Below are 12,571 nucleotides of genomic sequence, written 5' to 3' on the forward strand. Positions count from 1 at the left end.
AAGAAAACGACTATGGTGGATGAAGGAAAGAGATTGAAAAAGCTTGAAGAAAACGAAAATGGTGAACGAGAGAAAGAGATTGAGTAAAATTCCCAAATTCTATCTGATGAACCCTAGAATTGGAAGAATCTAAAGGTTTAGCTGTGATACCATATTAGAAAACAGAATTGGGGGAAAGTAAATTATAATTAATTGAATGGTACAAGCCTTATATACAGTATCGGGTTAAACCTAGAAGAGAGGAAAAGCAAAACTAACTAACTAACCAAAACAGAAAATCCTAACTGACTCAGGCACGTGTGTACGTGTGAACACTTATGCAGAAAATAGAAATAAACCAAAGCTACATGTCGTATTTTACAAACTCAATAGAAAAACCTAAACTAAGTCAATTCTGATCTAACTCTTTCTCCTCCTTATTAAATCTGCTATTGCTACACTCTGCAATTGATGCTTGAAGGTGTTAAACTGATCTGCAACTGCAGTATGTAATTGCTAAAGCTTGTTTACTTTGCTCTGGTTCATGAACTTGCTTTGTATGTGAGCTATGTTGATGTAAACTGCCTTAATAGTAGCTGACACAATAATGCAGTGATGCTTTATCAGGCGTACATCAACAACAAAATTTTAGATGCTGAATAATGCCACAATTGAAGATTGCATTAAGAAGCTCCAGTTCACTCTCTCCATCTCTTGGTTGTGCTATCTCCAATCTTTTAATTGCAAACTCATATCCAATTACTAGCTACTACATACTTGTGAGGCTACCAATGAAAGCAGTGAATCATTGTCATATGAAAAGCTACACCAAGATCATATAACATTTTGTAGGATGAGGCACTTTGGTCAGTTAAAATTGGTACCAAACAAAAACAATTGAGTACTCATTTGTTTTCTAGGGAACCTCAAACTTATAGCACTAATTCCCCTTCTTACGAGCCAAAATTTTGATCACATTCATCTTGGATTTATGAAAAATACAGTAATGATTAGCATATACTAAAAAGATTCATTTTGGGTAGGAGTTGTCTTTGTTCAAACAGCTATATTTTTCCACATGAACATAAGACATGTGATGGAAAGGCATGCAAGAGTCCTAGAAAGCCTTAACCTAATCCTAATACCTGACTAATCCTGGAGATAAGAATAACGAGAGTCTTGTTGCCGTGCAGGAGAAGCTGTTGCAGAAATCTTAGGAGTTTGAATTCAATCTTATCTTTAACTTTAATTTATCTTATCCTTAGTTTAAATGTTGAAGTACTTGATTATTTAAATAAACGACGTAGGCATTAGGTTGATCATTGATGAATTTAGAATTGTCTTTTGGTTTGTCTTCCACCAAAAGGAAGTCATTTATTAATTCCATCTCTGTTCCATCAACTTGGTATCAAAGCATGGCCACCAACAAGGACTGAATTGAAAAATTGGAGTCAGACATACAAGAGTTGAAGGAGAGTTTGCAAAAGATCGATGACGACTGAGTCTCAAGATCAAGGCTCATTTGTACGTGAACTCAAGGAACTGTTGTTGAAAGTTTGAAAGGCTTGCTAATCTGGTTGATGGTTGGCCATAAAAGGCATTGGTGGGGGCATTTATGGGTGGATTGAAGGAAGACATTGCTTCAAAAATCCAAATGTTCAAACCAAAAACACTGTTTGAGGCCATAGAGTTGGCTAGAATCAAGGATGAGAGCAAGAACAAGCAACAGGCGACAACACAAGGTTGGCAACCTACAAACAAGCTTAACAACCGAATTAGTACAGAAGACCATATATTCTAGCACATTTGGACTAGCGGGGTGAGCAACTAGGACTGGGGGTATTGGATCTGGAGGTACTAGAAACATTTCTTGGGAAGAAATGCAAAAACGAAGAGAGAAAGGGCTATGCTTTAGTTGCAATGAGAAATACACACCCGGGCATCGTTGTGCAACCTCACAAGCTCTCCTTATTGAATTCTGTCCATAACAAAAATTCATAGAAGTGTCCTTTGACAAATTGGAGGAAGGAGTTGTGGAGGATCATGAGGACCATAAGGAAGAAGCTCCACTCATTTCCCTACACGAAATTGTAGGTTGCTTGAGCCCTCGAACCATGCGAGTCAAGGCTAGGATCAAGAAGAGAGAGCTAGTTGTCCTTATTAACAGTGGGTCAACTCATAACTTTGTGGATCAAAAGCTGACCCATTCACTTGGATTGGCTATCACGCTTATTACAGAGTTCAATGTGAAGGTTGCAAGTGGAGAAAGCCTAGTCTGCAAAGAAAGGTATGAACGAGTTTCCATTACTATCCAAGGATTTAAATTTTCCACTACTTTGTATTATTTACCACTCAATGGACTAGATTTGGTATTGGGTAAGGTTGTGAAAATCGGGATTTTACGTAGGATCATGAGAGGTAGGTGAGATCGTGGATTGTAGGATTGGATTACAAATTGTAAGATCCTACATATTTTCATATTCAAAGAAAAAAAATACATTGATAATGACTTTGTATGTTGAATAATCACGTAAATTGTGAATTTATCCATAAAAAAACAAAGATTTGCATTATATGATGTAATTTGCATGTCTTACATCGCTACGTCTGTACTAACAAAACAAATATATTTACCTTTTGACCCAATATATCTAAAAAATTCAATAAATGTTTAATTAGCAACCAATTACCAAAATATTTATCAACAATATGGAAATATTTTCCAAGTTCTAAGTTCCAAGTTCCAAGTTTAAAATCCAAAATAAGTAATCAAATGGAAACTAGCTAACTAAAATATGAAATCCAAAAGCAAGATTAATATTAAGGTGAAGTGAACATTTAGTTATTCTCATTATAGGGTTCTTATGACCACCGTTCTAATCATCATAAACCATTTTATCATCTATGTAGACATTGTATATTTGTATACTAGAGCTGCAAAAGGGATCAAGATACAACTTCACACTCAACTATTCAAGTTATACCATCTAGCAACAATTACAGAGCGTGCTCAAAAAAATCGATCAATTAATATACAAATACAAGCATACTAATAAAATTATAGATATAAGAAATTTTTTTTAGTAATATTATAACACAAATTAGTATATTGATCAAACAATTTAACAACATTATAGATTAAAATGTAGCAAAGCCAATATAAATATTTCATTTAGAAATAATGAAGCATTCCTTCATTTTTATTACAAGTGAACTAAAAACTAAAAAACATTTGCTTAGGTTAACATAATTATATAAAAAATAAAATTCAAAAGCCATACCATCACAACATAGAAAAACAAAAACCCTTCAAGCTTCATCAAAACCAAAAATGTATCCCATTAAAAAAAAAACAAAAACTAATGTTTTCATTGTTTTGGTAGGATTGGTAGGATCCCATACAACCCTACAATCCTACATGATCCTACATACGATCCTACTATTTTTATGATCGTAGTGCGATTCTATACGTTTTGGTGAAGTGGGATAGTAGAATCGTGTGATCCCACGATCCAGATCGCGATTTTGACAACCATGGTATTGGGTATACAATGGTTGGAGTTGTTAGTACTAGTAGAGTGTGATTGGAAAAAAATGACAATGAAATTCCTATGGGAGGGTGTGTCATATGTCATAACCTGTTAATGAGAAGTTTTTGCTAGTTTTCTTTGATGACATATTGATTTATAGCAAAGGGTGGGAGGAGCATGTAGCACAACTTCAAAAATTTCTTGAGGTCCTTAGTAGCCATCAATTCTTTATTAAGCCATCCAAATGTGTATTTGGAGCTCGTGAAGTTAAATATTTGGGTCATGTCATCTCACAAGAGGGTGTGCACGTGGACAATCAAAAAATTGAAGCCATACAAAGTTGGCCCAGGCCATGAAACATCACAGAGCTACGTGGGTTTCTTGGTCTCACCAAGTATTACCATAAGTTCGTATGGCATTATGGACTTATTGTAGCACCATTGACTGACTTGTTGAAGAAAGGGAACTTTGGTTGGAATTCAAAGGTAGATGAGGCATTTGAAAAACTCAAACGTGCCACGATGACGACTTCGGTGTTGGCTCTACCGGATATCACTGACACTTTTTATGGTTGAAATAGATGTCTCTGATTATGGGATTGGAGCTGTGTTAAGTCAAAAGGGATGACCCATCGCTTATTTGAGCAAGGCATTAGGTCCATGGTCGATTTATTCTAAGGAGATGCTGGCAATTATGGCGACAGTCAAGTTTTGGTGACCTTACTTGTTGGGGCATAAATTTCAGATATGGACTGATAAAAAAAACTTGAAGTTCCTATTGGAACAAAGATTTCGTACACTAGAACAACATAAATGGGTAGCAAAATTAGTGGGATCAACTATGAAATTAAGTATCGGCTCGGTAAAACCAACATAGCAGTAGATTCACTATCAAGGTTGACCGATGGACCGTTACTCGCTGCTATTATTGATTGCTATGAAGCAACCCAGCCATAGTTTGATATTTTGGAGAAAATCAAGCAAGCCAACACTGAAGAACCATACTTAATAGAACAATTTCGTATGTAGCAAGAAGCACCAGAGACCATGCCACACCACAAGCAATGAGCAGGAATCTTGTTCTACAAAAATTAAGCGGTGATTGTACCAATATCTTCACTAAAACAAGTGCTCTTAAAGGAGTTTCATGATTCAAAAATGGCAGGTAATTTTGGAGTGTTAGGAACCTATAGAAGATTGTCACAAAATTTCTATTGGGAAGCCATGAAGCAGGATGTTTGAGATTATGTTGCAGCTTGTGACTTGTGCCAAAGAAACAAGAGTGATTCACGTTCGCCCGCGGGCCTACTCCAACCTTTACCGATTCCATCTCAAGTATAGGAAGATATTAGTATGGACTTTATTGATGGCCTACCTGTTTTTGTAGGAAAAACTTCCATTATGGTAGTAGTTGATCGCCTAACAAACTACGCTCATTTCTTTGCTATAAGCCATACCTATTCAGCAAGTCAGATAGCTGATGCTTTTGTCTCTGGGGTGATGAAGTTACATGGGATTCCTTGATCTATTGTAAGTGATAGAGATTCCATTTTTATGAGTTTTCTCTGGCAAGAGTTCTTTAAGCTGCAAGGTACCTAGTCGAAAACTAGCTTGCCTTATCATCCCCAGACCGATGGGCAAACTAAAGTAATAAATTGTTGCCTTGAGCAATACCTTCGGTGTTATGTGAGTCAAAGTCCAAAGAAGTGGGACTAGTTTTTAGCTTGGGTAGAGTATTGGTACAATACAACTTATCACCACTCTACCATTGCCACTCCCTTTTAAGCATTCTATGGTCGATCCCCATCGGTATTGGTCAATTATTTAGTTGAATCATCTCTAGTGAATGAGGTTGATTGGAGTTTGATTGACCAAGACTAGCTGTTGAAGGAGCTAAAGGGAAAATTTCAGCGAGTAAATAATAGGATGAAGCAATATGCAGATGCCAAGCGTAGGGAAGAACAATTCCTAGTGTTTTTCGAAGAGCACATCAGAAGTTGGCAAGCAAGTATATTGGGCCATTTCAAGTCACGGCTAAGGTAGGAGCTACAGCATATTGTCTAGCACTACCTGTGGACTCTAAGATCCATCCAGTGTTTCATGTGTCATTGTTGAAGAGGAAGGTGGGCGACACCAGCATCTTGCCTCCATACTCTGAGGAGCACGGACCTTTGTGAGAACCTCTATACATTCTGGACTACAAGTGGGTGAAGCGAGGAACTAAGCTGTACACAGAAACATTGGTGCAGTTGAAAAATATGGTAGCTAAAGATTCAACATTGGAGGACGTTAAACAACTCTAGGAGCAATTTCCAGCTATTAACCTTGGGGACAAGGTTCCACTTCAAGGGGGGGCGAGTGATGGAAAGCCACACAAGAGTCCTAGAAAGCCTCAACCTAATCCTAAATACCTGGCTATTCTTGGAGATAAGAACAACAAGAGTCTTGCTTCTGTGCAGGAGAAGTTGTTGCAAAAATCTTAGGAGTTTGAATTCAAATTGCTTCTTATCATTTATCTTTAATTTATCTTATCCTTGGTTTGAATGTTGAAGTACTTGATTATTTAAATAAACTATGTAGGCATTAGGCTGATCATCGATAAATTTAGAATAGTCTTGTGGTTTGTCTTCCACCTAAAGGAAGTCATTTATCAATTCTATCTCTATTTCCATCAACACGCAAGATCCCTAGAGGCTTGGACGAACACATATTCTGTGACACGAAGAACCTTGAAAAGTTAGGACATGATATAGTTGAGATGCAATAACTAATTAATTTTAGACTCAATCAAGAACATTTTCAATAGTAATTGATACAGTAATTTTAAGGCTACTTTTATTCAGTCAACTTCTTCGTATGTATTGTAAGAGGAAAGGATAAAGGTTTTTTCCTGAATGTTTTTAGTCATGGCATTTTTCAGTCAACAACATGATATTAATTCAATTTCCCTTTGAGCTCAGCTTGGAGTGGAGGTGGACATTGAGTACGACAAGCACCGCATATGCATTGACCGTCAACACAGCAGTTCTGGTTTATATCCTTAACACACACAAGTGCAGTTAATCATTCTAGGCCACCGAAATTTTATTGCTTCCACCATTGGCACCTCCAAAAATAGCATGCCTGCGCAATGGTGTTCTACTATTAGTCAGCTTAAAGAAATGAATAACGTCTAGCTACAATTAAATGAGAGAGAGAGAGAGAGAGAGAGATACTAACTATTTGAATGAACAATACAACAAACTTGACTTGTTTCAACCCACTTTTCTCAAGGGTTGACTAAAAAGTGTCGAAACCATCACTAAAAAAATTTGGAGCGCATGGGCAACTTTGATTAGCTTTATTCCGAGGGTCATGAAAATCCTTGAAATAAACCTATACAACCCTCGGAATAATCTATTAAAATTAGGTAGGCTAGTTTTTACACTCCAGCGCTAATTTTACCTCCAAATTTAAACATTTTTCAACACATCCTATGGCAACTTTTGATAGAAGATATCTCAAAATTTCCAACCCTTTGAAATAAAGTCCAAAACTAAAATACAAAAGGGAAAATTCTCTCAAAATCGGAGCTCATCTCATCTCCAATGGGCTGATTTGCGGTGGTCGGCTATCTATCTCCGACGACAAGCGAGCATTTTCCGATTACAGGTTTGTCTTTCTCTGTTTATTTCCTGAAAAATTATGGAAATTACACTTATATTCGCTTCTACTAGGTATGATTTTCTACGGCTTTTCATTTCATTGCATTTCTATAGATTTACTCGGATTCTGTATTTGGAGAAATTGTTTGGAATGAACAGGCTTTGTTTGATTTTTTTATTTATTTTAATAGTTATATTTATTTCAGTTACTTTGAAATTCTAGCTCAATTCGTTAGCTTTGTGGTGGAATTTGAGCTCGATTAAATTTCTTTAGACTTGTTTAGAATATGTTTGGTTGTTGAGAAATCGTAGGAAAATAAATGAGTTTGCATTGTATCGGTTTTGTTGAGATTTTTTTTGTTGAAAATTTTTAGTTTTTATTTTTATAATTTTATTGTTGGTTTTTTCAATTGGTAAATTTTCTAGCTCGAATCCCTAAATGTTAACTTGTGCTGAAATTTGAGTTCTATTAAATTTCTTTGATTCATTCGAGAATCTGTTTGGTTGTCTAAAAATTGTAGGAAAAGAATGATGTATTATTGGAGAGGATTTTGGGATTGATTTGTACATTCTAGTTTGATTTGAGCTTAAATTATTGGTTGATTTTGCTATTTGGATTTTGGATGAAAAATAACATGTTAGAAATTGTTAGCCTAAAGATTGAATTGTCAATAACTGAGTTTGTGGCTGGCACACCTTAGAATGTTTTTCCTCCAAGAATATGTGTGTAGTCATTAAAGCCATCATCTAGGATCCTACAAGACGCACGCACACAAAAGGAGGAAAGGGAAACAAAGAAGAAAAACTTTAGACTCCATACCAATTGCACTCTATTGTTCTTGTTGGCCATTTTATTTATTATGTGGAGATGGGCAAAGGGAATTGTGTCACATAAAAGTATAACCTGTTGAGAGATTATAGTAGTAAAAAATCTGAAGAACAGGACAATGTTTTACTCAATGGAAGAGGGGAAAGAGTTTGAGTCATGACAACTGTCAAGTACATGGTGTAGACATGAGAGATCTCTAACATAAAAGTGTTGGTACCACTTGTAATGTAAAACTAATGTCAGTGACAGTCATTTTAAGTAAAACACTAACCAAGAGGTCCCAAGGAGGGCATAAGGCTACAACACCAGCAACAGGAACATTCTCTCCCTCCTCCCCAAGATATTTTACCTGCAAACAAGTATCAAATTAAAGGATTAAACCTTTAAAGTATAATGTCAAATATATATAATAAATTTGGCTCACAAACTAATGCTTCCAATTGTATACAGTTTCCAAGAGTGGCTATGCAGCACGTTGTCTATTACAAATCTATATTAGCAACTTTTGAGCAAACAGTGCCACATAAAGAAATTAAAACAATTCATCAAAACAACAAACAATGGTTAATAGACAAAACTCAATTGTTATATAAAATAAAAAGCAATTCAATTCCATATTGTAGCGAGCAGTTCATCTTGCAAAAGTTATAAATGACCAATCAAGAATATAGTACTTTCTTATTTCATGGATAAAGTAAGAAAAGAAGAAAACAACTATGACTCTCAATGAACACTTCTAGTACTCTTAATTGGTTTTCTTCGCATATTGATCCATGTTCTGCTATATGCATTCAGGAGGCTTTTGCAAAGAGGATTTCTCAGGAAAGTGCGAGGAATATATTGAAAGAAATGGAAGGAAGCAATATACAGCCTAGTTCGTTCTTGTTTAGTAGGATTTTAGCAAGTTATAGGGATGGAGGGGAATGGCAAAGATCGTTTCAGGTTTTGAAGGAAATGAAGAGTAGTGGAATAAGGCCTGATAGGCATTTTTACAATGTGAAGACTGATACTTTTGGAAAGTACAATTGTCTTAATCATGCCCTGTCCACATTCGAACAAATGTTATCGGAGGGGATTGAGCCCGATACTGGTATGTGGAACACGCTTATTGATTGTCATTGTAAGTTGGGATACCATATAGGGCAGAGGAGTTGTTTGAGGAAATGCAGCAGAAAGGGTATAAGCTGTGTACTACGGCGTATGATATTATGATCAGTTGTGGGGAGTAGCAGAGGTGGAAGGATGTGAAGGGCTTGTTTAGGAGGATGTAGAGTCAGGGGTTATTGCCTAATGTGGTTACATACACGACATTGGTTGATATTTATGGAAAGTCGGGGAGGTTTGATGACACGATTGAGTGCTTGGATGTTATGAAGTCTGCGGGGTTAAAGCCGCCTTCCACAATGTACAATGCCTTGATTAATGCCTATGCACAGAAGGTATGTTGCTTGTTGCCTTGATTAAGAAATTTACTTTGAGTGAATATATATATATATATATATATACACACACACACACTCTATTGCTTTGGCATGGCCATAATAGGATAAGATTATAGGCATCCTGCGTTATTTGTGTCCTGCATATATCAAAACGTGTTCATATTGTAACAACATCTTCTATACCTGTACCCTTTTGAGGAAGTGCTAGTAACCTAAGTCAAGTCAAACAAGCAGTAGCATTTGAGGTGATCATTGACACTCTTTGCCTTACAGTATTGCGTAAACTATGAGATGGCTTGAAGTCTTGACAGGAAGATTTTAATTGCCAATGTTGGTGACTCAAAGGCCCTTTTATGCACAAAGAAAATCCAGTCTGGTCAGGGTACTGGTTCTCTGATATCTCCCTTTTTTTGTTAAGTAATGATATTGATTATCGACTCTTTAACCAGTTGCATCCAGAAGATAATTGATCCTAATGGATGGGAATAAAGGTTTAGCTGATTTGAGTTGAAATTAGTTGTGTCTACTAGATATGCATAGCCTACAGAATCATATAAGAATTAGACAATGATATTGATAAGAGAGAATGACTTCAGAGAGAATAAAAAAGCGACGTATACTAAACTTATTACCGGATTATTAGTAGCTACACTACCATCAATAAGATTGAATTTTCTCACTCTTCTAGTTGAGTCTTTGTTATCAAAATTATGGGCAGGGAAATATGTTGGGGCAGCTGAGGTTCCAATGCATATATCTGAAAGTAAGGCATCAAAGTGTGCATGGTTCTTCACCTAATTAAGGCAAATATATGCTAGTTCTTTTTTGTTTATGTGAAGTTTTAATTCCTTCTCATTAGACTGGATTAATTTCAGGTAAAGTCAAGTTAGAAACTTGGATTAATTTGAAAACCTCATAGCTGGAGAAAATGCCTGGCTAGAGTTACTTGATGTCAAAGGTTGGGATTACCACATTGGTCAGTGTGTGGTGTAACTGAGTATTCCCTAGTTTTTCCTTCAGAAGGCTATGAAGATACTTTCCATCTTATTTTGGTCCTGTTATGGCTTTGATCAATTTTGTTGCTTGAGCAAATGGAGAACTGTTGCTTAAGCAGATTAGTATAGTGTTATTTAATATGGAATAAGACATAGTGATAGCATGAAAAACATTGAGGCTCAGTTGTTACCGATCTTGAGGAAAGATTTTAGGTCTATTATCAAAATAGAAGGCCTTGATGTCTTTTGCAGCATACATGGGGCATTTGTTTTTATTTGGTGCAGTTAGCATGGTAGTCACAAGACCTCCTGTGCTTGTCCCTGCGATCACATCAAAATAATCTGCAATTCTAGCTTTGGGGCCATCAATTTTCTGCTCCACAAGGTAAAAAATGTAAAAAAAAAAAAAAAACCATGTGATAAAAATAGTCCAATGTTGTGCTGCCGGAAACTACATAGTACCAATCTATTTATAATCCTTTAAGCTTTCTAGTATTGGTTAAGAATCAACATTTTCATCATTTTTATGGGACTAACAATGCTGTAATATGGACTATATGCATACATAGTGGTTTCTTCAATATGGTTTGAGTTGATATTTAGCTTTATCATTGACAGGAACAACAGAGGATTCCATTTCCTTATAGTGATCTTGCTTTAGCAAAGAAGAAATTGCATCTTAGACGCTACATATACAGGAATTTTAGTTGAGACTCCAGGAGAATTGCAGGTAAGAAGAATTAGGTGAAGTGATATCCTAATGGCACTCTTCAGACTACTGTTTTCTTGAATATATGCTGTCTAGCTTGTCAAATTTGCGTAAATGACGTAGACCAAATATTGAGGATATTCATATCATATATAAATGGGATTGGATTCTTTTTTTCTTTTTTATTTTTTGGTAGAAAAGATTGGATTCAATAATAAATAAAATTAGATTGAAACAAATAAATATTCTTTGTAACTATGAAACAGAGAATGGACTGATCATAGTCACACGACAATTGTTGCCAAGCCTTATTAAGTTCAAAACATAGTGGGTAAGTGTGTATACTTGTGTGTTAATGAACTATTCATGTCTATAGTTTAAATTGGTACAGTGATTTATATGCATCATTTATTTTCTTTTTCAGAAATATGTTACATTTTGAAAATCAAATGTCAATATGGACTTCATTGTATGACAATTTTTCAATCAAACACCTCAACTATTTAACAAGTGCATGATTAATTGATTTGTCTATTTCCTTGCAGTTCTTAATGCAAGGGAAAGTTGGTGGCTATGCATTAGTCTTTGAGAAGTACCAGGAGAATGCAGAATCCTTTATTTGAGACCCTTTAAATATTAGTACATCATGTTGTTTTGCATTGAAATAGAATAATATTAAGATTAGAATTTTGATCATGCATGGTTCTTGTGATTCATTTCTCTTCTTCTTCTTCCTTTTTTTCTCTCCTTTATCTAGTTAAAATACTATGTTCCTTTGTGTTAATATGAAAATGTCTACATAAACTTCAAGAATGAAGAATTTAGTAACTTGGAAAGCTAATTGAATTTTGTTTTGATATTTGTGTTATGGTATAATATATATTTTTTAATATGTGGTTCTTTAAAGTCTATGTGCATGGTTGTGGGTTTTTATTTTTATTTTTATTTTTAAAAGAGAAAAACCTTATTTTGAGGATTGGGAGTCCTTCAAAAAAAGGTTATTGTTCTCAGGTTGCCAATTCTTGATAAAGATAAAACATTTATTTTGAGAGTATATAGGCTGTTGAAATTTCAATTTCAAGGGTCACGAAGGCCGTAGAAATTTCCGTCTCAAGGGAATTTGTTTGAAAGGTCATCAAGGGTCAATTAAACCCTCAAAATAATATCTTTTGAGGGCTTTTAACACTTTTTTCAAGGGTTTTGACCCTCGAAAAAAATTCAACTTTGTTGAGTGGAAGTTTTCTACATCATTTTTTGGGTTATGCTGAAGTTGGAAATTCTAATTGCTATGCTGTTAATTCGCTATGTGGTCATGAAGATGCTCCAAGAAATATTCATAGGAAAGGGCAAGACTAACATTTGAGGCAAGAGAAAATCTAGAGATAATTTTGATATCTCTGGTCATATCACAAACCACTTTACGTGGAAAAAGTTTTATTAAATT

Source organism: Castanea sativa, chromosome 3 (assembly GCF_040712315.1).
Source record: "Castanea sativa cultivar Marrone di Chiusa Pesio chromosome 3, ASM4071231v1".
NCBI lineage: Eukaryota > Viridiplantae > Streptophyta > Magnoliopsida > Fagales > Fagaceae > Castanea > Castanea sativa.